The sequence below is a fragment of the Sus scrofa genome, chromosome 13 (assembly GCF_054392235.1).
Source record: "Sus scrofa isolate SSC_HxYL_T2T_F1_AM1 chromosome 13, Sscrofa_HxYL_maternal_Yorkshire_Landrace_v2.0, whole genome shotgun sequence".
Lineage (NCBI taxonomy): Eukaryota > Metazoa > Chordata > Mammalia > Artiodactyla > Suidae > Sus > Sus scrofa.
The window spans coordinates 154,775,543-154,802,581 of NC_139395.1; the positions used below are offsets into that span (position 1 = coordinate 154,775,543).

The 27,039-nt window shown below is 39.5% G+C and overlaps 1 protein-coding gene and 1 long non-coding RNA gene across 15 annotated transcripts in view; both read left to right on the top strand.

The window, feature by feature from the left end:
* The window catches only part of GPR156 (G protein-coupled receptor 156), a 99,768-nt gene that overhangs the window by 41,676 nt on the left and 31,053 nt on the right, over positions 1–27,039 (top strand). For 2 of the 14 annotated variants that reach the window (XM_084991127.1, XM_084991126.1), the window contains one exon: positions 11,649–11,754. The exons of the other annotated variants lie outside the window; for them this stretch is intronic. The gene's annotated coding sequence lies outside the window, so the exon portion shown is untranslated. The remainder of the gene's footprint in view (positions 1–11,648; positions 11,755–27,039) is intronic. 14 annotated transcript variants of the gene reach the window in all.
* Positions 3,975–9,182, top strand: LOC146397713 (uncharacterized). Its single transcript, XR_014824799.1, has 2 exons — positions 3,975–4,007; positions 4,842–9,182. It is a non-coding gene; the product is annotated as an uncharacterized LOC146397713 (long non-coding RNA).

Here is a 27,039-nt window from a genome sequence, read left to right on the forward strand (position 1 = left end):
ATTAGATACAACAATAAAAGCACACTCCATAAAAGAAAACTTTGGTAAGTTGACCTCATTAAAGTTAAAAACACCTTCTTCTAAAGAGAATCTTAAGAAAATAAAAAGAAAGCCACAGCCTGGAAGAAAATATTTGCAAGTCTTGTATCTGATAAAGAACTTATATCCAGAATATGTAAGTAACAGTAAAAATTGACAATAAAAAAATCCAACAACAAAAACGATGATTGAAGGATTTGAACAGATACTTCACCAAAGAAGATATATAGATGGCAGATAAACATGTGAAATGATGTTCAACACCATTAGTCCTTAGTGAAATGCAAACTAAACCCACAATGAAATATCACTACACACCTATTAGAGTGGCCGAAATTTTAAAAGACTGACTAAATCAAATCTTAACATATACCGCTGGTGGGAATGTATAGTATAACCACTTTGGAAAATAGTCTGGACGTTTCTTTAGTAGTTCAGCATATGCCCACTGTACGATCCAGTCATTCTGCTCTTAGGTTTTTACTTAGAGAAATGAAACTATATGTCTGTATAAAGTCATGTATACTATGTTCATAATAGCTTTATTTGTAATAGCCAGAAACTGGAAATAGCACAAACATCTATCAACAGGTGCATGGAGAAAGAAATTGTGGTATGTCCATACAATGGAGTACTACTCAATAAAATAATTATTAATACTTGGAACAACATGGATGGATCTCAAAATCATTGTGCTGCGTGGAAGAAGCCAGGCAACGAAGATTACACACTGTGCAATACCAATTATATGAAATTCTAGAAAATTAATCTATTGTTCACTAATCTGTAGTGACAGAAATTAGATGAGTGGTTGCCTGAAGGTGAGGGTAGTACAGAAGGGCAGGAAGGAGGGATGACCAAGAGATCTGTGGAAACTTTTGGGAGTGATGGATATATGTTCATTACCTTGATCGTGGTGAATATTTCACAACTATATGCATATATCAAAACTTATCAAATAACGTACTTTTAAAAAGTCATGTATTTTATTGTATGTCGGTTGTACTCAATGAAGCTGTTAAAAAATGTAGTCTACAAACATTCTTTTTTTTCTGAGAAGATTCTCATGAGGGAAAAAGCACACCATTTATGGTGTCCTTTTCCAAAGGGCCTTCTAGGTGACCTAAAACCTATCTGATACCTGTGCTGGACATTAATGACTGCTATAGGAGGATGCACACTTTTTTTTCCTGGATTTCCTCATGCAGTTTAACAAGGATCATGATAACTCTTGGAGCAAAGCACATCTTTCAGGTCCAGAGGGACATTCTATTGGTGCTTCTTCTGAAATGCATAAAATAAGGGCAATGCCATAAGTTCTACATGAAGCTAAACTTGTTCAATTGAAAGACTATTTTATTTTGAGACCTTATCTCACTATCACTTGTAATAATGATTGTAGGTGGTAGTTATTTTCAGAATTAAAATAGCCTTCCTACAATAATCCTCAGTATCTGGGGTTTTTACTATCTGGGAAATCAAGAAGTTTGAGTAATAAGACTTGTGTAGGGTATGAGACTTTGTCCTACTTGAAAGTTAATAGCTTAACATGTTACTGTTTTATGCTAGCAAAAGACACGAGACTCTTTGGGTCAGAAACCAAGTACTTCAGAGTGCCTTTTATGGCTCAGTGATTAACGAACCTGACTAGGAACCATGAGGATGCAGGTTCGATCCCTGGCCTCACTCAGTGGGTTTAGGATCCAGCATTGCTGTGAGCTGTGGTATAGGTCACAGATGTGGCTTGGATCTGGCGTTGCTGTGGCTGTGGCATAGGCCAGCAACTGGGTAGCTCCAATTTGACCCCTAGCCAGGGCACTTCCACATGCTGTGGGTGGAGTCCTAAAAAGACAGGAAAGAAAGAAAGAAAGAAAGAAAGAAAGAAAGAAAGAAAGAAAGGAAGGAAGGAAGGAAGGAAGGAAGGAAGGAAGGAAGGAAGGAAGGAAGGAAGGAAGATAGAAAGGAAGAAAGAAAGAAGGAAAGAGAGAGAGAGGGAGGGAGGGAGGGAGAAAGAAAGGAAGAAAGGAAGAAAGAAAGAAGGAGAGAGAGAGAGAGAGAGGGAGGGAGGGAGGGAGGGAGAAAGAAAGAAAGAAAGAAAAAAAAGAAAGAAAGAAAGAAAGGAAGGAAGAAAGGAAGAAAAGAAAAGAAAGAAAGAGCCAAAAAAAAGGAAAGAAAGAAAGAAAGAAACAGAGTACTTTATTACTCATGGTAGAAAGAATAGTTAGAGCTTCACTTTGGGTTTGTGCTGGTTCCCATGCCCCCAGTCCTATGCGATGGTGTAGGGCCCATGATGGATCATGCTTGTGCACACAGGGGGCTGCCAATAAAGGATAGGAACCCAAACCTTGGGAATTCACCACTTTTTTTGTTTTTGTCCACAGCCATAGCATATGGAAGTTCCCAGGCCAGGGATTGAGCCTGAGTCACTGCAGTGACAATGCTGGCTCCTTAAGCTACTGTGCCACAAGAGAACTCCCTGTTTTTTTGTCACCACTTTTACCGTAAGTCGTAACAAACTTTTTCTTTGTCTGGGGGTCGGGGGAAGGTGGTGATACCCCATCCTTCAAGGTTGCTCACTGCAAACACAGCCCTGAGAAATGATCTGCGTAAAGAACAGTCAGGGCCTTGTCTGTGAGCCTACCCAGCAAGGATGTGCTTTGCTGATGAGGGCACATGACAGATTGTATCTCCCAACACTGCAAGGAGGCATCTGCCACCTCTGCCTGCACCCTGGATTGGAGTGGCAGCCAGAGACCCAGATGCTGCTAAATGGCTGAAGTATATCCATCTCTCAACCATGCCTCCTTCCTGGGTAGGTTCCTCACACAGGTCCTCTGGCAGAATTCGACAGAGCTAAAATATTCAATGTTCAGTGAATTCAGGCAGTTTATTCATGAGTTACTTCCTGTACCCTGCTCTATGTGTTCACTTTGCCTTCAGAAAGTCCAGCAGACAGTATGAGTCATGGTTCTCAAGCACGTTATTGTTGTACTCTTCTGAGAATCCCTCTGACTCCCCAGGTTTCGTATTATTTTTCATTATCATAAAAAGGCCTTGGGGTTCCCTGGTGACACAGCAAGATAAGGATCTGACATCCCTGCAGTGCCTCAGGCCACTGCTGTGGTGCGGGTTCAATCCCTGGCCCAGGAACTTCCACATGCTTCAGGCACGGCTGTTAAAAAGAGGAGGGAGAATAAAAAGGCTTTGATGTCCTCATACTTTTGAGAAGGATTAGACTCAACCTCATCTTTTCTTTACTCTTTCCATGCCTGAAAGCTTTATATTATCACCTGAGTGAAGTTTATCCATCAATGGCGATAGTAAATATTTACTGAGCTGAATACCTACTGTGCTCAGGATACTATGTAAAATGTGATTAAGGGTTCCTGGAAGGTTCAAAAACATCACCTGGGTGGAAAAACATGAGCAAGTCCAAAAGGAACATTTTGTTTTTTAAAAATAGCTTTTCAAAAAAGAATGCCTTGCTATGCTCCTTTCATATTGATTGTTTCAAGTCTGTCTTCTGTGTGGTTTGAGTAATTGGAGCTGAAGGGAAGGTGACTGGGAAGAAAGAGGTTCTGATCCTGTTGGCAACAACAACAACAAAGTTTTCGTTTGTACTTTGCCCTACAAGGATTTCTGGGATGTTCTCTGTAATCCAGTGTTTGATGGTTATTGGCCAAGAGGGAAGAAGGGGAGCCAGTCAGGCCTAGAATATATACCACCCTTTTAACTCAATTTGGGGAAATAATGCAGCAGGGCCAAGGACTGATTGAGAGAGGAGTGATCAGGAAAGCCTTATCCAAAAAGGCGTTTAGGAGTTCCCATCGTGGTGCAGTGGTTAACGAATCCAACTAGGAACCATGAGGTTGCAGGTTCGGTCCCTGCCGTTGCTCAGTGGGTTAATGATCCAGCATTGCCGTGAGCCATGGTGTAGGTCACAGAGGCGGCTCAGATCCTGCGTTGCTGTGGCTCTGGCATAGGCCGGTGGCTACAGCTCCAGTTAGGCCCCTCGCCTGGGAACCTCCATATGCCACGGGAGTGGCCCCAGAAAAGGGAAAAAGACCAAAAAAAAAAAAGGGAAAATAAGTCTAAGGTTCATAGTTGGAAAATATTACATCAGTTATTACATCCAAAGGATTGAGCTTGGAGCCAAATATAAGTGGTGTATCATGAGGTCAAAAGGCATTGATACGCAGGGATGTTGCTGGAAAGGAGATGTGAAATAGAAATGAGGTGAAAAGATCCTGGATTGTGAACAGAGATGAGGCCTTCTTGGTACCGGTTGTAGGATGCAATATGATATGGATGAGTCAGCAGAAGATAATGGATCAGAATCTAGATGAATACATCCGAGTAGTTCTACAAAGTCGTCTCATGCTGTTTGTCCATCCTACAGTCAGTCCTAAAATAATGTCTCTAGGTGAAGTAGACACACTCTCATTTGTGCCCCCACTCTTATAGATAGACACACCATTACCCTGTCACAGCTCACTGGATTGAGAGGAGAAGGGCTCTGTCTCTTTTACCAGATAATGACCTGTTAGAGTTTAAGACCACCTCTTATTAATCTTTATATCTCTTTTGTGCCTGGGTTATACTCCATGTTTCCTGAGTGAACAAATTAAATGGCCCAGAATGTAGACTATGATGGTAATGATAAATTCTTAGAAGACAGACTTTTTCTTTTTTTTCTTTTTTTTGTAATTTTTTTCTTTTTCTTTTTTTTTTTTTTGTCTTTTTGCCTTTTCTGTGGCCGCTCCTGCAGCATATGGAGGTTCCCAAGCTAGGGGTCTAATCAGAGCTGTAGCTGCTGGCCTACACCAGAGCCATAGCAACGTGGGATCTGAGCCATGTCTGCGACCTACACCACAGCTCACGGCAACGCTGGATCCTTAACCCACTGAGCAAGGCCAGGGATCGAACCCGCAACCTCATGGTTCCTAGTCAGATTCGTTAATTGCTGCGCCACAATGGGGACTCCAGACAGACTTTTTCATTCTTTAATTTTAATACAGTATCAATTCTACATCAAATTGTGCCATAAATAAGCAGTTGCTTTCCGTTGTTCTCTTTTCTGCTCCTGGTGGTTGCTCCCACCAGGAGTCTGAGGAGTGACAGCCAGAGCCTGAGATTTCCAGTTCTTCGGTTGTGGCCCTTCACTGTAAACTATCTTTCCTGTCTCGTCATGCCACTAAAATCTGTCTGCTCTTGACGCCCTATTGGCCACAGAGTTCAGTACTTTTAGAAGCTCTCCTCATAATTAGGTTGTTACAGATGTGCCTGTTGTTTTAACAATATCTATTGAATTAGTCAGCAATGTATCAGATACTGTTCTAGGTGCTGGGATGACATCACAGAACAAAGTAGGCAAAAGACCCTTTCCCTTGCTTTCCTAGAGGGGAGGGCAGACGGTAAATAAATTGTTAAATAAATGGGATGTTAGTGATAAGTGCAAAAAAGTAAAAGAAAATTGAATGGGAAAGATCAAGGTAATAGCTGCTATTTCAGAAGAGAAGGCTTAACTGAGAAAGTAACCTTTGAATATAGCTTGGAAGGCATAAAAATCAAGTTATGAGGTGAAGACCATTTCAAGCAAAGGGAACAGGATATGCAAAGGCCTTGAGGTAGGAATATACCCAGTGTCCAAGGAAAAGCAAGGAGGCCAGTGTGGCTGGAGCAGAGTATGAGGCAGAGAATAGAAGAAGATGAGGTCAGAGAGGTAATGAGCCAGATCCTATGGGATCTTGTAGGTCAATGTACTGACTTTGGTATTTACTCCATGTGTTATGGGGAGCCATTGTAGAGTTTGGAACTGAGGAATGACATGACCTGACATTTAATTGGAAAATTGGCTGCTTGATCAAGAATAGACTTTAACATTTAAGAGTACCTATAGCGCTCCCTGAAATAAAAGCATACTCCTTAAGGTAACTTGATTCAAGAACAGAGTGGCTAAAAAAGGAATTTTCGCTTAACCAGGCCCCAAAATTGCATGAGCCAGTGGTCTGTGACAAATCTATGTATCAATTACTAGTTCTATTTTCTTATTGAACATTGACAATACACTAGGAAAAGATAAGCAGTATCTCTAACATGGAAAATCATAAAATATTTTTGAGAGTGTAAAGAAGTTCTAAATAAATAAAGGATGTATTATATTTATATATCAGAAGATTTAATATTATAAATATAATTGCAGCCAGATTGATATATAGATTCAGTGTAATTGCAGTAAAGATTCCAACAATTTTTTTTTCTTTTCTGGTAGAACATAGCAAATTGACCCTCAAATTTATATGGAAATTCAAATGGCCAAAAATAGCCTGGAAAAAATGGGCAAGGCTAGAGGATTTCCTCTTTGAGATATTAAGATGCATTATAAAGCTAGTAACTAAGACAGGCTAAGGATGCTATTGGAGCAAGGATAGACAAATAGACCAGTGGAACAGAACAGGGAGAATAATTTTAATTGGTACTAAGTCAGTTGGCCATCCACATGGAGAAAATATGAAACTTGAATCCTACCTCAACCAAATCATCTGCAGGTGGACTGTAGATATAAATGGAAAAATCAAACAAGCTTCAGGAAGATGATGTAGAATATTTTTGTGAACTGGGGGCAAGAAAACATGTCTGAAATAGAGCACAAAAAGTGCTGTGCAGAAAAGAAAGACCATTAAATTGCTTTATATAAATACCAAAAACATCAATTCATTAAAGGACACCACTAAGAGAGGGAAAAAAGCAAGCCATAGAATGGGAGCGTATATTTAGAATGCATGTATCATCAAAAGATTTTTATCCAGAATAACGAACTATGTACGAGTCAATAAGAAAAACAGAGAAAAAAATTTTAAATGAGCTAAAGATCTGAACAGCCACTTCACAAAGGAATATATCCAGGTAGCCAATAGAAAATGAAAAAGAGCTCAGCTTCATTAGTCATCAGAGAAATGCATAGTAAAGGCACAGTAAAGAAACGTCTACTCACTTAAATGTTTACAATAAAAAAGACTGAAACATCAAGTGTTGGGAAGAATGAGGAGCATCTGGAATTCTCATGCATTATTATGGGAGTATATGTATTGTTATAGTGCCTTTACAAAACTGTTCAGAATCTACCAAACCTGAACATGCCCTCTGTCACAGAAGTTCCAGAAATTACATATATGTAGCCACCAAAATATGTATACTAGAATATTCTTATCAGCGTTATTTCTAATAAGTCCAAACTGGAAACTCCTCAACTGTCAAGCAACAGTTTAATGTCTAGCATGGTATTTTCACTGATTGGCTATTACACAACCATTAGAATATAATAGTCTTGGACTACATACAACAATATGGATAGCTCACAAAAATAATGTTAAGCAAAAGCCAAGCACAAAGATTGCACCTATATGATTCCACTTCATATGGTATATAATACCAGGTAAAACTGTCTATGAGGTAAGAAGTCAGAATAGTAGTAACCTTGGAGGTTGAGGGGAGAGTTAGGGGAGCATAGTTGACAGAAGGGAACTAGAAGAAGGCTTCTGGGAAATGCGTTCATTTCTTGACCTGCGTGCTGTCTGCACAGGTGTGTCAGTTTCCAAAAATTCATTGAATTGTACACTTATAGTATATACATTTTTCTTTTTATTGAGGTATAATTGATTTATGATATTATATTAGTTTCAGGTATACAACAAAGTGATTCAAAATTTTGTGGATTATACTCCATTTAAAGTTATTATAAATCCCCTTTGATCGTGGTGTATGAACCTTAATGTATTGTTGGATTCAATTTGCTAGTATTTTGTTGAGGATTTTGCATCCATGTTCATTAGTAATATTGGCCTGCAATTTTCTTTCCTTGCAATGTCTTTGTCTGGTTTTGGTATCAGGGTTATGCTGGCCTCATAGAATGGTTTGGAAGTGTTCCCTCCTCTGCAGCTTTTTGGAATAGTTTCAGAAGGGCAGGTGTTAACTCTTCTCTGAACATTTGGTAGAATTCACCTGTGAAGCCATTTGGTCCTGGACTTTGTCTTTTAATTACTGATTCAATTGCATTACTGATAATTGGTTTGCTCATATTTTTTATTTCTTCATGATTTAGTCTTGGGAGACTGTACCTTTCTAAGAATTTGTGCATTTCTTCTAGGTTGTCCATTTTATTGGCATGTAGTTGTTCATAGTAGTCTTTTATGATCTTTTCTATTTCTCTGATGTCAGTTGTGACTTCATTTTCATTTCTGGTTTTATTGATTTGGGGGCTTGCTTTCTCTCTCTCTTTCTCCCTCCCTCTCTCCCTTTTTCATAAACCTGGCTAAAGGTTTATAAATTTTGTTTATTTCTCAAAGAACCAATGTGGGACTCAAACCCGTTGCGTCTTGGGGAGAACTTTTGCAATTGTAATTATCCTCCATTGTGGGTGACACACTAGGGGTACGGGTCTTGACTATACCATAACTCTGCCCCTTCTACCCCATTTCATTGTGGTTCCTTCTTTATATTTTTAGTAGTAGAGAATCTTTTCTGCTAAATCTTGTCTTTTTCATCAATAGTTTCTCTATAAATAGTTGTAATTTTGGTGTCACATGAGAGGGTTTTCCTGCTCTGCCCTCTTGGCCTGAACTTGCGCATTTGTTTATATTTTTTTCACCAAAAGTTTTAAAAGTTATCTTTGAGTTTCCTAAAAAGACAAAAAGGAAACATATAAAAGGAGGATATGTGTTAGTTTATCAGTAGAGCTAAAATTATTTTTTAATACTATTTTCTGAAAAAAATTCTCACTTTAGGTTTCACATCATGGACATTGAAGGATATAGTTGATAGTTTTATTGTAAGTGCAAAAGTGAATTGCATAAGGCTTTCTTATGACATCACTGATAGGTGTAAAAAATTAAGAATTTATGTGTATCAAGAGGACATCAGTAAATAACTCCAAAAGCACAGCAGCAAAAGAAAAACAAATACATTCAGTGCCATCAGAATTTGTGCTTCAAAGAATGCTATCAAGAAAGCAGAAGGTATATACTTAAGAAAATGAAAACACAGGTCCACAAAAAAATTTGGACATAAATGTTCATAGCAGCATTATTCATAATAGCCCCAGAGCAGAAACAACCCAAATGTTCATCAACTGATGAATGGATAAATGAAACGGTATATTCATAATGAAATGTTATTCTCAAAAAAAAAAAATCAAGTGCTGATTCATGATACAACATGGATGAACCTCCAAAACATGTTGAGTGAAAGAGTCCAATCACAAAGGACCAGGAGTTCCCATAGTGGTTTAGCAGAAATGAACCCAACTAGTATCCATGGAGATGCAGGTTCGATCCTTGGCATTGCTCAGTGGGTTAAGGATCTGGTGTTGCCATGAGCTGTGATGTAGGTCACAGACACAGCTCGTATCCCACGTTTCTGTAGCTGTAGCATAGGTCGGCATCTGTTAACTTCAATTTGACCCCTAGCCTGGAACTTCCATGTGCTGTAGGTGCAGTCCTAAAAAAAAAAAAAAAAAAAAAAAAAACCCATGACCATATATTGTATGATGCCATTTATATAAAATGTCAGAATAGATAAATCTATAGAGACAGAGAGTACATTAGTGATCGTCCATGGTTGAGGAAAATTAACGCTATGAGGTATACACCAAATGATTTAAATTTTAAAGGTAATGTTAAGATAAAGATGTGAAGCTATAAAATTTTTATTTGCTTATGGTGAGAGTACAATTTGGTACAGCCACTTTGGAAAGTAATTTGGCAATATCTTTTTTTTCCCTGTAAAATGTATATTCTTCCAGTTTTATTGAAATATAATTGACATGCAGCACTGTATAAGTTTAAAGTGTACAGCATTATGATCTGAGTTACATATATCATGAAATGATTATCCTAATAAGTTTAATGACCATCTATCATCTCATAGAGATACAAAATTAAAGAAATAGAAAAAGGTTTTCCTTTTGTTGAGAACTCTTAAGACTTACTCTATTAACAACTTCCATATATAACATATAGCAGTGCTCATTATATTTATCATGTTATACCTTACATCCCTAGCATTTATTTATCTTATATGGTACATCTTCTAAAATTAACTATTCATGTACCCTGTTACCCAACAAATACACTTCTAAATTATTCCTGTGAGAAATGTATGTACTTTTATACCAAAAATTGTTTAAAGAAAATTCACAGTAGCATTACTTGTAGTCACCCCAAATGTCCTTCAGTAGTAGAAGGAATAAGTCAGTTATGGTATATTCTTGCAATGAAATACTATTGAGCAATGAAAATGAATGTGTAGTTATCACCCAGCAACATGGCCAGCTTTTACAAACAACGTCAAATTTAAAAATCCAGCCACAAAAGAACATGTACTATATGATTCCCTTTAAATAGAGTTTAAAAGTAAACATAACTAAAATATAGTGTTAAATGTCAAGATAGTGGTTTACCTTTTTTTTGGCCACACTCATGGTATGTGGAAGTTCCTTGGCCAGGGATCAAACCCATGCTGTAGCAGCAACCTGAACCACTGTAGTGACAACACCAGATCCTTAACCTGCCAACCACCAGGGAACTCTATAGTGGTTTACCTTTAGAGAGGAAGACAGGGTTAATAATTACGAGTAGAGGTTTTGAGAGATGTTGAAATGTTCTTTTTCTTGACTGGGGTGATAGTTCCATGGATTTTTCTTTGTGATAATTCACTGAGCTAAACATTTATAATTCATGCCCTTAAAAAATACCCTTCCTAGCTCCCAATTATTTTTTTTTTAAAGTCAACTTGTCAGGAATCTATGAGTGTAGGAGTCATGAATAGGAAATGGCAGTGTCTTCAGGGGACTTTTGTACATGAGGACAAAGAATCAGTTTCTAAATAGCTCTTTTACATAATGCCAGATGTCCACATGTATTCACCTGCTTCCCATAATGACCTTTCTTACTTTGATCAAATTACTGCATTAGGATTTGTTCTTAAATTTCCAGTTCCTTTTGCTTTCATAAATGTAGCTGAGCATCGAATTTTCACTTAATTTGGATGTTAACAAGATTAGACAGTGATCTGGCATTAATCGGTTTCTGATCCTATTCTATGGCTTTTTCCATCTCTATCCCACCAAAGAGCTTGCTTTCTGGAGGGAGGGAGGTTTTCAGAGAGTAGACGTTGTTCAGGCACTTTGAATTTTGCCATGATCAATGGAGAAAGATGCTATTCTTGGATGCGCGCATGTGCGTGTGTGTGTATGTGTGTGTTTGTGTGTGTGTTGGGAAGACGTGGTGATCAGGATGCTAATCTATGCACAGTGACCTTTGTTTCTATCTGACTGAGCAGATGTAGGAATTAATCATTGTCACTCCTGGATGCTGTGGCTGCAGCTGTCCCCCACTGCTTTTCTGCCCCTGATAGATTTATTAGAACATTTTGTTTGCTAGAAAACATGCCTCAGCAGAGAAGAATTGGCAAATTAGAGAGGCTTATCTGTGAATATAATTTTCTAGAAACATTTTTCTTCTACACATCAGTACTTATAGACTCTTTAAAAGAAGACTAAAGAGAGAAAAGAAAAACAAACTTGTAATATTGTTTATGTAACATCTGAACAGTTATGTCTCATCCTGAGAAATTTCACATTGGACCGGTATCGTGACTGTAGAGCCTACAGCTGCAAAGAACGGATTGCCTTCCAACCTCCATATGCGTCTTCTTTTGGTAACTGCCCCACATCCCCACCTGTGCTTAACTTTCAACTATCAGTTTGGTCCCACCTCTGGAATCTGGGCATCCTTTGACTCTAGGCACAAGAAAATAAGTGGTGTAAATTAGTGCTAAATCTGTGTTAGAACAGGCTCCACTAACAACTTTCAGACTTTAACTAACACTGTCTGGCCCCCAAGCAGTCCTGCAGCCCTACCCAAGGTGATATTGACACCAGCCTGGATAGAAATCAAAGTAGCCACACCATTTTGGATGTTGGGAGTCAGCTCCAGAATCCAGTGTAAATTTCCTGGGTCAAGCCTATTTGTTTTCATTTCCCTGCCTCTCTATATCAAATCAGCACATCCTAGGGCAGAGGCTAAAGGGGAACATCCAGTGCCTCTTTAGAGTCTGTTCATTCCTTTCTGGTGGCCCACTGCCTGCCAGAATCCTAGATCTCTCCCTTAGATATCTACACTAGCCTGTGGTGTCCCCTCCCCTTCTGGTACCACCCCTTACTCACTGAGTTCTCTGCAAATTTTCTGTATTTCCCAACCCTGCTTGACAGACGTTGAGTTTCACTTACAGTTTACTATTTTGTTGACCTTTTTGTATTTCTCTTCCTCAAAACAATCTCCTGGTTTTAGAACAGACATCCTTGCATGTTCAAACCCTAAATTACCATGCTTGTTCTTCCTTTCATGCTCCCAGTATCTGGTTTGTGTGGTCTAATCTCAAGAGTCTGCCTAGACTCCTGAATTCAAACTCTCCTGATTTAACCTCTTCGGCCACTATTTGATCCCCAATTCTGACCATCTTTCTGTCTCTGGCAGTGATACCAAGTACCTTATTAGGAGAACACAGGTTAATCTCTTGGTGTTACCTTTCTAGAGTTTGGGCCCATCTTCCCCATAAAAAAGAAACAAATAATCCAAGTTGTCCACTGATAGATGAATGGATAAACAAAATGTGATGTATACATACAATGGAATATTATTCATCCTTCAAAAGGAACGAAATTGACATGAGTTACAACACAGATGTATCTTGAGGACATGAAGTTAAGCCAGTCACCAAAAGACAAATAGTACTATTATATATAGAATGGATAAATAACAAGGTCCTACTATATAGCATAGGGAACTATATTCAGTATCCTGAGATAAACCATAAGGGAAAAGAATATAAAAAAGAATATATATATATATATATATAAGTGAAAAAAATGGAATCACTTTTCTGTATAGCAGAAATTTATACAACACTGTAAATCACTACACTTAAATAAAAAAAATTTTTTTAAACCCCAAAAGATAAATACCATATGCATCTGCTTATATGAGATATCTAAAGTAGTCAAACTCATAGAAATAGAAAATAGAATGGGAGTTCCCATCGTGGCTCAGTGGTTAACGAATACAACTAGGAACCATGAGGTTGTGGGTTCGATCCCTGGCCTTGCTCAGTGGGTTAAGGATCTGGCGTTGCCGTGAGCTGTGGTGTAGGTCACAGACTCAGATCAGATCCCGCGCTGCGGTGGTTGTGGCATAGGCTGGTGGCTACAGCTCCGATTAGACCCCTAGCCTTGGAACCTCCATATGCCATGGGAGCAGCCCTAGACAAGGCAAAAAGACCAAAAAAAAAAAAAAAGAAAATAGAATGGTTGTTGCCAGGGCTTGGGAGAAGGAGGGAGAAATGAGGAATTGTTGTTTAATGGGTGTAGAGTTTCAGTTTTGCAAGATGAATTGGTCACACAACAATGCGAATATAATTAATAGTACTGAACTGTACACTTAAACATGGTTAAGATGGTAAATTTTATGTTGTCTTATAGTATGTAATTTTATTTTTATTTTACCACAATTAAAATCTTTTTTTTTTTTTTTTTTGTCTTTTTTGCTATTTCTTTGGGCCGCTCCCACGGCATGTGGAGGTTCCCAGGCTAGGGGTCGAATCGGAGCTGTAGCCACTGGCCTACACCACAGCCACAGCAACGCAGGATCCGAGCCGCGTCTGCAACCTACACCACAGCTCACGGCAACGCTGGATCATTAACCCACTGAGCAAGGGCAGGGACCGAACCCGCAACCTCATGGTTCCTAGTCGGATTCGTTAACCTCTGCGCCACAACGGGAACTCCAAAATCTTTTTTAAATTTGAAAGAGAAAAAGAAAAACTCTTATTAGTCGTAACTTATTCTGATAAAGTAATCTATTATGGGGCCATTTTCCTAAAACTGTATTTTATTGCCTGTACTGTCTCTCAGGGGGATAATGATAAGGATCATCCTTAGATCACAATCTGCTTTGTGAAGTTGTTACTTTATTTCTCAAGCCCTAACTTTGCATTTCTGAGTCTTTAAATGGTATCTTCTCTTTCAAGTGTTCCAGGATTTCCTTTTACCATAAACAAGATCCCGATCACCACTCTCTAATTCCAGAACAATTTTATTACCCTAAAAGGAAACCCCATCCCTACCAGCAGTCCTTCCTATTTCTCCCCTCCCCCAGCCTCTAGCAATTACAAGTCTACTTTCTATCTCTATAAATTGGCCTAATCTAGACAATACATTAAATGGAATCATACAACCATGTGGCCTTTATATCTGGCTTCTTTTCATGTAGCATAGTCTTAGCATGATTACAAGGTTCATTCATGTTGTAGTATGAAGCAGCACTTCATTCCTTTTTATGGCTGGATATTTTTTCTGTTGTATGGAGAGTCCACATTTTGTTCATCTGTTCATCAGTTGATAGATATATGGTTATTTACACTTTTTTTGCCTATTATGAATAACATACTGCCATGAACATTCATGTATAGGTTTTTGTGTGGACATATGTTTTACTTTATCTTGAGTATATGTCTAGGAGTGGAATTGCTGGATCCTGTGGTGCCTCTGAGCTGTTTTCCAAAGTAGCTGTACCTAGTGTATAGTCTCCCTAGGGTTCCAGTTTCCTCTGCATCATTGCCAATGATTCTTATTACCTGTTTTCTTTATTCTAGCCATCCCAGTGTGTAGAATTTTGGTTTAAATTTGCATTTCTCTGATGGCTAATAATGTTGGGCATCTTTTCATGTACTTATTATTTGTGTATCTTCTTTGGAGAAATGTCTATTCAAATCCTTTCACAGTGTTTAAAATTAGATTATTTATTTTAGGAATATACTTAAACCAGTGATATTTCAAACTTAGATACATTAGAATCTCCTAAGAAGCCTTTAAAAATCCCAATGTCCAGGCTTCACCCTAGATCAATTAAATGAGAATATTTGGGGGTGAGACAGCAGTAGCTAATTTTTCCAACTCTCCAAGTGATTCTTATGTTTGAGAACCTGTGCCTTAGGCTAGAGGGCAAACTGATGTTACCAACATAGAGATGTCAAAGATGTAGAAACTTAGAAATTATGCCAAGTATTAAAAAAAAATGGACTAAATGTGAATTGTAAAAAGCCTAATCAGATCAAGAAGTAAAAGTGGCTTTTTAACAAGGATTTTTGGTAGCATGGACTTTCCTATAACCAAAAATTTCAAACCACCTACAGTTAGACAAATGCAGTCCTTGACTTGTGACTAGGAGTTGGACTTAGGAAGTAAGCATGGATGAGCCAATAAACGTGAATTATCATACATATTAAATCCATAAGCCCAGAAATTTTGTATCAATTATTCAGTGGTCAAAAGGAAGCTATGACAAAATATGAGTATTAGCTAGGAGAGACCTGAAAGGTAGGCTTTTGAAAGTGAAGATTGGAGACTCTTTTAAGCTACTTTATTGGAAGCATAGGGGACGAATAACTGAGAATTGGAAAAAGAAAAAAATCCAAGCACTTAAAAATGCAGTGGTCACAGTGGTTATTGTGGAGGGACAAAGATATCTCTCAAAGATTGTAAAAAGCTACCCAGAGGAGATCAAGGAGCCTACAGAGTATGCCAGCTAGGTACAAAAGAGGAAAAAAGACTTTGAAAAGCACCTTTGAAGAGAGTCCAAAGCACATAAAGGGATTATTTAAGTCTATTAAAAGGAGGAAGTTAGAATAACATTGGGATTTTTCACTGTTTATAATGGGGCAGAGGGAGTGCTCAAAGGCCAAGAGACAATTAATCTAAACTAATTATGTGCCTCTGAATTTATTGAGAAAGATACCAGCGTGATTACCCCACTCAATAGCCTCCTAGGAATGGATCAGTAGTGGTTGATCAAAGAGTTTTCTGTGTGTTGCATATTTCAAGTCAGGTAGACAAATACATATTGATTAACCACTGGAAAATGTTGGCATTCCTCTTGAGACTCTTGAAGGCCTCCAGAACTTTTTCTCTTGGTCATGACTTTCCCTGAAGCTGTTGCCCCAGCCCTCTCCCTAGATTACCACCAAGCCTCTTAAAAGAGTGGTCTTCTAGCCACCTCCACTTCCTCATCTCCAATTCATTCTTCAACCTGAATCCACTGAAATGACCCTTGCCAAGGTCATGTTGTATCTAGACACCATCATTTAGCCTTAAGCCATATAGCACAACCGTCCCCTAAGTTCCTCCTTTCTGAAAGCGTCTCTCTTCTTAACTTTACCATACTTGATTGTCCTGGTTTTCATACCTTGCTTTCACTGGCTCCTGGATTCTACCTACCCATCTAAAGTTGATATTATCCTGGGTTCCGGTCTTAATTCACTTCTTACACTGTACCCCTCACCTGGTACTAATTCCTCCTGTGACATATGCCCAAACCCTGCCTCTTTCAAATCTTATTTTCTAACTTCATAATTGATAGTGTAAGATGGGTATTCCTCGGTCAATTCAGATTAGATGACCAAAAACTACCTCATACTTTACCACTAATTTTTCACTGCCTCCATGTATGTCTTATCGTCCATCCATCCCTCATTCTGGTTTTCTTTGTCTCCCTACACATCCAGTTAGTCACCAAGTCTTAGTCATTTAATCTCTGAAATACCTTTTAAATTGGTCTCCTATTATCCATCTCCATTGCCCAGGTGTAGTCCTGATCTACTCTTCATCTGAATTCTTATAGTAGCCCCCTAACTGGTCTTGTCTGTTTTCAATTCAGCTTCTGCCCTCCTGCAAGCATTATTTTTTCAAACTTTTCTACTGCCTACACAACTCCTAAGGTAGGTACTTAAGATCTATTTTAGTCTGGCCTCAATCTACAATTTCTGCTTATTCTCCTTAAATTAAGTTGTGCTCTTGTCATACAAGGTAATAGCCATTCCTAGAGTGTACCATACACTCTCATCACCAGCCTTTGCTCATGCTCTTCCTTGTTTCATGACCTCTCATTTTTCACCTAATAAATTCCTATTCATCCTTGAAGACAAACTCTTATCCATCAGAATATGACCCCTGAACCAGCAGTATCAGCATCATCTGGGAACTTGTTAGAAATACAAATTCTTGGGGCCCAACCCTAGACCCTACTGAATTCAGCACTCTGGGGAATGATGACCAGATCTGTATTTTAACAAGTTCTTTGGGTGATTCTTATCAATTCTAAAATTTAAGAATCACTGTTGTAAGAAACAGTTCTTTTCTCAATTCCCCTAGCACTTTGCTTATACCTATATTACTTACCACATTGTTTCGTAATCATATTTCCCTATCCATTTATTCACCTCCTCTGCCTTATATTGAATCCTCAAATTCGAAAACAATAGTTTTGTATATTTCCTAGCACCTGCCACAGTATCTGGTGTACAGGAGATGCTTGATAAGAATTTGGAACCTAAAACGCACTCTACTCCCCTCCAGGATTTGGTCCAGTTACAGTGCATACAAACACACAGCACTGATAATCAGATGTCCAAAGTTTCTACTCGTAAAGACTGACATGTGTCACACTAGCCAAAAGCACACATACTGACAATGCCAAGTGTTGGCAAGGATGCAGACAAACTGGATTTCTCATGATGTTTTGGTGGGTAAGACAGTATCACTACTCTGGAAAACAGTTTGGCAGATTTGTGCACAAACATACACTCACTGTGTAATTCAGCAGTCACACTCCTGGGTATTTACCCTAGAGAAGTGAAAATTTATGTTCACACAAAAACATGTGCACAAGTGTTTACATCAGCTGTATTTATAATAAACAAAACCTAAAAAGAACTCAAACATCCTCCAGTAGGTGGATGGATAAACAAACCGTGTATATCCATATAGTGGAACTTTACCCAGCAATAAAGGGGAACAAGCTATTAACACCTGCAACAACTTGGATGACTCTCAAGAGCATTATGCCGAGGGGAAAAAAGCCAGCCTCAAGAGGTTACATACTGTATGATTCTATTTATATTGTGTTCTCAAGAGATGAATTTATAGGGATGAAGAACAGGTCAGACAGCGGCTGCCAGGGGTTATGGCTGGAGGGAGGGTGTGATTCTAAAGGGGGTATTTGGAGGGAGGTTTTGTTTTGTTTGCATAATGGAACGGTTTAGTATTTGATTATGGTGGAAATTACATTAATATATACATGTGATAAATTTCATTTTAAATAATAACTTTCATTACATGCACACACAAAAAGTACATGTAAAAACTGGTGAAATCTGAATAGGGTCTGTCTGCAGTTGAGTTAATAGTATTGCACCAGTGTCCATTTCCTAGTTTGATAATGTGGTCTAGTTATGTAATGTGTTATCTTTGGAGAAAGCTGGGTGAAAGGTACACAGAAACTCTCTGTTCAGTTTTGCAATTCCTTGTGAGCCCAATAATTTTCAAAATAAAAAGTCTTTTGAGAAGAAGAAAGCACAGGGGTTTCTCTGGTAAAAGCCAAATTAGAAAGCACTGCTTGATGCAGTACTAAAAGGGGACCCAGGAAGTGGAGAGTTCACTGCCCAGTGGAGATGGGAAAGGAGGGAAGCAGAGTAGAAATCCCTGTCTTGGAGACTGTTTGGTAAAGTACAGCCCAGGCCTGGTAGCTTCCGTCCAGTCTGACCACAGACTCCTGCTCACTTGGGGAAGAGTGAGTACTGGGTGCAAAGGGAGACAAGAGCTTCCTCCTTGGTGGTTTCCCACATAGAGATACATTATCTCTAACCTCTGTAGCAATCAGGAGGATAAACATTATTTTCCCAGGTGAGATGACTGGAAGACCTTTCCTCAGTAGGCCTAGGTGGGAAACTGGAGAGGGGTTAAGAACTATTCAGGTTCCTTAACCGGGGTTAAATGTATGCATGATGAAAGATTAAATGGCATAAGAACTCAGGCTCTGGAATCAAACTCCACCTCAGATCCCAGCTCCATTGCTTACTGGTCACGTGATCTGATCGCATTGCTAAGCTTTGCTAAACCCCATTTCTCTGTTTAAAAAAGGATTAACGAAGAGAAAAGAGGACCCTCCTGCATTGTTGGTGGGAATGTAAATTGGTGTAGCCACTCTGGAGAGCAGTATGGAGGTTCCTTTAAAAACTAAATATAGGAGTTCCCATTGTGGTTCAGCAGTAATGAACCCATCTAGTATCCATGAAGATGCGAGTTCTATCCCTGGCCTTGCTCAGTGGGTTAAGGATCCAGCTTAGCCATGAGCTGTGGTGTAGATTGTAGACGCAGCGCAGATCTGGCATAGGCCAGCAGCCGCAGCTCTGATTTGACCCCTAGCTGGGAACTTCCATATGCTACAGGTACAGCCCTAAAAAGACAAACAAACAAACAAACCTTAAATATAGAACTATCATATGATTCAGCATTCCCATGCCCTAGGCATCTGTCTGGAGAAAACCATAAATTGAAAAGATACATATATGCCAATGTTCATTTTAGCACTATTTACAATAGCCAAGACATAGAAATAACCTAAATGAGCATTGACAGAGGAATGGATAAAGAAGATGTGGTACATATATACAATGGAATATTATTCAGCCATAAAGAAAGAATGAAATAATGCCATTTGCAGCAACATGGATAGACCTAGAAATTGTCATACTGAGTGAATTAGCTCAGACAGAGAAAAACAAATATCAAATTATATCAGTCATATGTGAAATCTAATGAAAATGATGCAAAAGAACTTATTTATAAAATAGAAACAAACTCACAGGTTTTCAAAACCAATTTTATGGTTACCACAGACGGAACCAATGGGGTCGGGGAGAGAAGAATTGGGAGGGTGGGAACAACATATACACACTATTGTATAAAACAGATGATTAACAAGAACCTACTGTATAGCACAAGAAAAATCTGCTCAATAGTTTGTAATAACCCATATGGGAAAAAAGAATGGATATATATGTATATGTATGTATGACTTATTCACTTTGCTGTACACCTGAAACTAATATACAATATTGTAAGTCAGCTATACTCCAATAAAATTTAATTTTAAAAAGTTAAATAAATAAATAAAAATAGTTATGATACTACGTATCTCAGAATGCTGTGAAGGCTGCATTAGGTCATATAGAGAGAGCACAGCCCAGCACATTTTAAATATGTAACCAGTGTTACTTACTCTTGCTAATATTATTCCATATAATTACCTGTAGTCTAAGAAATAAAGTATATGTTCAGATGATTCTGGTTATAATGTAATTCTTGACAATTCAGAGGTACTTCAGGACCCTTCAGTACTTCAGACATCATGAAATCAGCATTTAGTCCCTATGTGTGTACATACAGACAATTTAACTTAAGAGTAATAGCTGCTACTTTCTATCACAGGCCTCTTGTGTACATTACTTTAAATACATTATCTCTAATCTGTAGCACTCAGGAGGATAAACATTATTTTCCCAGCTGAGATGAAGAAACTGCCTTAGCACAGTTAGAAAGATCGCCCACTACAGCTCATCAATCTAGTCAGTCTGATTTCAAAGTCACACTTTTTCCACAACAGCATGTTACCTCAGTATTAACCTCAGTGTTAATCCATGATTGCTGCTTAAACACACACACAGACTATCTAACGGTTGTTCCTTTCACCTCAGATTACAGGACAGAATATACAACTCCTGTCACAGCCTAGGGCAGACACTTCTAGACCTGGGGCCAAGACTTGGAGACACTAGACAATGAGGGAAACCAAGAGCCCAAAGCTGGCTGTTGCAAGAATTCCGTCTGGGGTTCCAGCCAGTAGGTAAGGCCAGGAGTCATCAGAGAACCCTGCCAAGGTCTGAGGTCCAGGCCAGCAATCTGAATTGAAAGGGGCAGGCAAAGCCCAGCAGAAAGCATTCCAGGAGACTCAGGACTTCCTCTCTGTCTCCTCTTGATGATAAATTCCAGCTAAAGGGGGCCTTCGAGGAGCCTCAGATGAGGAGGCAGGTGAAAAAACCCTGGTCCTGCCAGAGCTACTGGCAGGCGTTAGAAGCCAGGGTCAGGAAGGCCCCTAGCAGAAGTTTGTTGGGCGTTTCCACCATGGCTCAGCAGGTCGACTAGTATCCATGAGGATGCAGATTTGTTCCCTGGCCTCGCTCATTGGGTTAAGGGGCTGGCATAGCTGTGAGCTGTGGTGTAGGTTATAGACGCAGCTCAGATCTGGCATTGCTATGGCTGTGGCATAGGCCAGCAGCTGCAGCTCCAATTCGACCCCTAGCCTGGGACTTCCATATGCCACAGGTATGGCCCTAAAAAAAAAAAAAAAAGGAAAAAAGGGAGAAGTTTGTTGATCAGTAGGATGGACACAGTGTCCCAGGCATCTGAGATAGAGTGGGGGGAAGTGAAAGAACACTGGAGGAAATTAGGAGTCAGGCATCTGGATTAGCTATCCCTATGTGGTCCCTCTCTGGCTGTAAAACTGTAGGCAGGTCCCTTCATCTTAAATGAGGGAGTTGGTCCGCTCACTGCTTTAAGCCACGTGCCTTAGAACCCTAAGACCCAAAGCCTGTCCTAGTCAATTTGTGGGGGCAGAATGGCAGGGAGCAAGCAGGTCCTGCCTTTCTAGCAGTCTCCCTTTTTCTCTTCTAAGTACCCTTCCAAGACTGATCATTTATCCAGGATAACAGACATTTAATAGGTTTCCACTAGGTTCCGGGCCCTGCAGTTGGTGCTGATGGACACAAAGCTGAGTAAAACCTGGTCCCAGCATCATGAATTCCCAGATTCTGGCCCAGTGGGGAATGGTTCCAGCAGTTGTAGGTGTTCAGGATTCCTCTCAGATTCATCAAGGCCTGAAGTCTTCTGGCACAAACCTGAGGATGAGAAAGAAGGGGACGAGGGAAAGGAAACCTCCCCAGGACAGCAGGCAGGTCTTTCATGCCTCGGAGAGATCAATTTACATGTCACCTCGTAGAAGATAATATTCTGGTTAAGAGCAGACTCCCTGTGATTGGGCATTTCATGTGGCCAATTGTGCTTGTGCTTTATGCTCTACTTAAAATCAGGGCATCTGCTCTGCCCTTGGGGAAGTGCTACAAGTCTCCTGCTGGGAATTGCTCAAGGCCTTTTCCCACAGCTATGGGGAAAAAGGAAGTTGAAATCACTGCTTCCTAAATTATAACACACGCCTACACTCTAGGGTCTGAGGTTATATGATAGAAGAGGACATTGTGTGTTTCTATTGTTTTTCCTGCTGGCATTTAAAAACATTTAAACTATACTACAAGGGAATGAGACATAGCAACAATACATTTGGAAACTTATTTTTTGAAGATCTATGTGGAATGTGGCCATAATACTCCTAATTAAAGCCGTACAAGCTCCTTTCTAGTAAGGGTATCCTTGGTACCTTTTTTTTCCTCTTATCACCAGCTTGAGTCTATCTGTATGCTTTTTCATCACTGTCCTAAACTTGAGTCGGTATAGTGAAGTAATTAATGGGCATTTGGCTTTATATCTAAATTTCCACATTTCGGCTTAAAAATATTTGCAAGGCTACATTTTCAAAGTGATCCTTAAGCCTGTTTATAGTCCAGGAGAGTTATGCATTCTGAAATTTGTGTACTGGAAATTTATATTCATTGAGAAAAATATCTATAATAAATATACATTCATAAACATAAATTTTGTTAAAGGGCTCAATGTGTACTGAGAAAACAAATGCTAATATTAAATTTTCATTCTGTTTTAAAAGTTGAAAAATAAGATACTTGTCTTTTTAGGAATTGTTGAATTAATTTTTGAAACAGAAAAATTATTAAAAAGATAATAATGAATAAGACATGGAGGTTATCTGTTGAAAGGAAATGTAGGGGCAGGATATTTAGCAAGTTTCCTTTTGTACTTAAATTAGCTCAGTATTTTGATTGATTGATTGATTGGGATGTAAATTCTCATGCATCTTTGATAACCAGGTGAATATGTTGCTCCTGCCTAAGATAGAGAAGCAGAAATGCAGAGTGTGACCAGCTTTTTAATAAGCCCACAGCAGGGAAAAGAAACTGGCTTTGGAATAAGCCAAGAAGGAAAGAGCTGGAAGGGACCCTTGAGATCATCAAATCCAACCGCTACTAAGCATTTAGCTTTTCTACAAGCAGAATGTCCCTGTCCATCCAATTCCTTTCTCACTTCAGTGCTTTAGGCCTGAACTGACAGAATAGTAGGTAGGGAGCTTACTTCTCCATGTGAAGCAATGTTGTACAAGCACTTGTGACTACAGGAAAGCAGGCAGATTTAGAGAGGCCAGGCCCACCCAGGACAAGAAGCAGGGCTGAGTGTTTTAGTTCATGACAAAAGCTCATTTACTGGCTGCAAGGATGTAAAGAGAAGGCATGCATTGCAGCCTAGCTGCAAGCAGCAAATCAAGATCAACAGATTTTCTGAAGTCAGGCAATGGGATGTGTGTTGTTAACCTCTGAGCAGATGTCAGCTGGGACGCTGTAGTTTGTGTGATGATGAAGATGGAGTCTCATCCATCAGTTGCAGGACAAGGGCTGTCATCATATCACTGGGCCTACTTGGGCCTCGACATGTGATGTAAGAGACATATTGGACAAAAGCATTTCCCCGGGGGAATTCACCAGGAGGAATTCAGCCAATGGAAAGCAGTCTTTCAAGTGGTCTGATCCCATTGGAGACAAGTAAACACACATGCGTGTGTGCCTGTGTGAATGTACACATCCCCAAGATGCTGCACTTTCCTAGAAACAAAGAATGGGAGAGCAAAAAGCTTCACAAGCATCCCATGTAAGATCTTTTCTCTCATTTATTCTTAGGCTTCCTCAGTACAGTGCTGAGAGGGGAAGCAGAGGAAGGGCTCACCCAGATGACAGGGCTTTGCAGTGAGGGTTTGGAGGCTGCGGATTTGCCAAGTGGTTAAAACCCAATGTCTGTGGAAGTCTATAGCACCAAAATAGCTGGCCCTTTTATGCTGAGTAATGCCAGGGAGTTCTCAGCCATTCCAGGGGGAAACAAAGAGGTCCCCCTAAAGCTCCTATGGTTACCTAGAGTGTACCCCTCTTGTCTGAACACATAAACTTTGAACTAGCTCTTGACTTTCCTTCTGACTGTCAAAGATCTCTGCCACTTTGGAGCCAGTTAGCACACTTTGGGAAGGATGAGAGCCTCATCTCTCCACCTCACAGGGGAGAGCATTGCCCAGGAGAAATGAGATTAGGGAAGAAGACAAAGAAAGGAAGAAACAGTGGGCCTTCCATGACCATTAATGAATTCCTTCATCCATCTCACAAATGGCTATGGAACACTTGCTGTTTCCCAAAGCCTGTGCTAGGACCTGAGATACAGACAAATAAGAAACAGCCTTGCTTTTGAGGAGTAGACATTGACTAGTTGGACAAACAAAAAGCTGATAATATAACATGATAATCATACTGATGCACATACACCCTGGGGTCTCATAAGAACACAGAGAGGGCACCAAACCTAGACTGAGGGCATCAACCAGACAGACATGTGCTCTTATTTCTTTGAATCCAATAAGGTGAGTCACTCACAAAGGCAATGTGAAGAAAGACCTCATAGAACAAATAAAAAGGTTGACCAGTGTTACAGTAAGCTTGGCTGATTGATTTCAGTGGCAACAGTTTACGCCAGCAGTCAGCTGCTTGGATGTAAAAGCAGACAATGGATTGTATTTTTTTTATTATTTAACCATGGTTGATTTACAATATTCTGTTAGTTTCCATTACACAGCTTTGGATTCTTTTGCATTATAGGTTATTATAAGATATTGAATAGAGATTCATTCCTGTGCTATACAGCAAGTCCTTGTTGTTTATTTGTTTTATATATAATGATGTGTATCTGTTTATCCTTTACTCCTAATTTATTCCCCCCATTCCTTTCTGCTTTGGTAACCGTAAGTTTGTTTTCTGTGTTTGTGAGTCTGTTTCTGTTTTGTAAATAAGCAGATTTGTATTTTTTAGATCCCACATGTAAGTGATATCATATGATGTTTTCTTTCTCTGACTTACTTTACTTAGTGTAATATTCTCTAGATCCATCCATGATGCTGCAAGTGGCAATATTTCATTCTTTTTCTGGCTGATATCTATGGATTGTAATTTTGATGTGAGTTTTATTGGGTAGGTGCAGCAGAAGGGCTTATTTGGAAGGAAAATTAGATGCTGTTGAGAGAACAGTTCAGATAACCAACCAGAGGTGTGAAATTGGGTAGAGAAAGGAAGAAAGACTGTGAAGAAGCTAAAGAACCAAGGGACGGGAAGAATAGAGTGAGATAAGAAGGATTTGGAATTCTCATGGAAGACTGTGATCTTAAATGGATTTGTCATCACAGCCCTGGTTGAGAAGGTTAGCATTTGAACAAAGACATGAAAGGAGAGAGGGAATGAGCCATGCAAATATGTGAATTAAAATATTCTAGGCATGGCGTTTCCATTATGGTTTAGCAGGTTAAGAACCCAAAGTACTGTCCATGAGCGTGGGGGTTCAATCCCTGGCCTCATTCAGTGGGTTAAGGATCCAGCATTGCCACAAACTGCAGTGTAGGTTGCAGATGCAGCTCAGATCTGGGATTGTTGTGACTGCGGTGCAGGCCAGCAGTTGCAGCTCTGATTTGACCTCTAGCCCAGGAACTCCCACATGACGCAGGTTCAGCCATTAAAAGAAAAAAAATCCAGGCATGATTTGCAGAAACTAGAGATACTCATACTAAGTGAAGTAAGTCAGAAAGAGAAAGGTAAATACCATATGATATCACTTATATCTGGAATCTAAAATATGGCACAAATTAACCTATCTACAAAACAGAAACAGATTCACAGACGTAGAGAACAGACTTGTGGAGAGAGTGGAATGGACTGGGAGTTTGGGGTTCAGAAATGCAAACTATTTATTTATTTAGTTAGTTATTTTAATTTTTTTTGTCTTTTTGTCTTTTCTAGGGCTGCACCCGAGGCCTATGGAGGTTCCCTGGCTAGGGGTCTAATTGGCGCTGCAGCTGCCAGCCTACACCAGAACCACAGCAATGCCAGATGCAAGCCAAGTCTGCAACCTACACCACAGCTCACAGCAATGCCAGATCCTTAACCCACTGAGCAAGGCCAGGGATTAAACCCGCAACCTCATGGTTTTAGTTGGATTATTAACCACTGCGCCACGACGGGAACTCCTGGAGATGCAAACTGTTCAAAATGGATAAGCAATGAGGTCCTACTGTATGGCACAGGAAACTATATCCAATATCTTGGGATAGACCATGATGGAAGATAATATAAGAAAGGGGGTGTGTGGGTGTGTGTGTGTATGTGTGTGTATGTGTGGCTGGGTCACTTTGCTGTACAGCAGAAATTGGCACAACATTGTAAATTAGCTATACTTGAATTGAAAAAAAGAAGATGGCCTAAACAACAACAACAACAAAACATTTTGGACCTCAAAAATAAAAAAGAATGTGTACATGTATGTATAACTGGGTCACCATGCTGTACAGTAGAAAATTGACAAAACACTGTAAACCAGCTATAATGGAAAAAAATAAAAATCATTATATATATATAAAAAAAAATATTCCAGGCATGCATAACAGCCACTTCAAAGCCTTGAAATGTGAGAGTACCTGGTGTTTTCATGAAACAGGAAGGAGGTATGTGGAATGAACTGAGCAAGAGGAAGAAGTAGAAAATGAGTTAGAGAGATAACAGGGACCAAATGTGTAAGCCTTGTAGACCCTGGTAAGGACTTGGGATTTTCCTCCAAGGGAGACGGAAAGCCACTGCAGGCTTTTGAGCAGAGAAGTGACATGATTGCTATGGCTGCTATGTTGAAAATAGACTTAGGGAGAGTCCAGAGTAGAAGCAGGGAGACCAGTCAGGAAGCTAGTGCAATAATCCAAGTAAGAAATGCAAAGTCAGACTTTGATCGAGGTGTTGGCAGCAGAGGTGGTGCAAAATAGTTGGATTCTGGATGCATTTTAAGGATAGAGCCAGTAG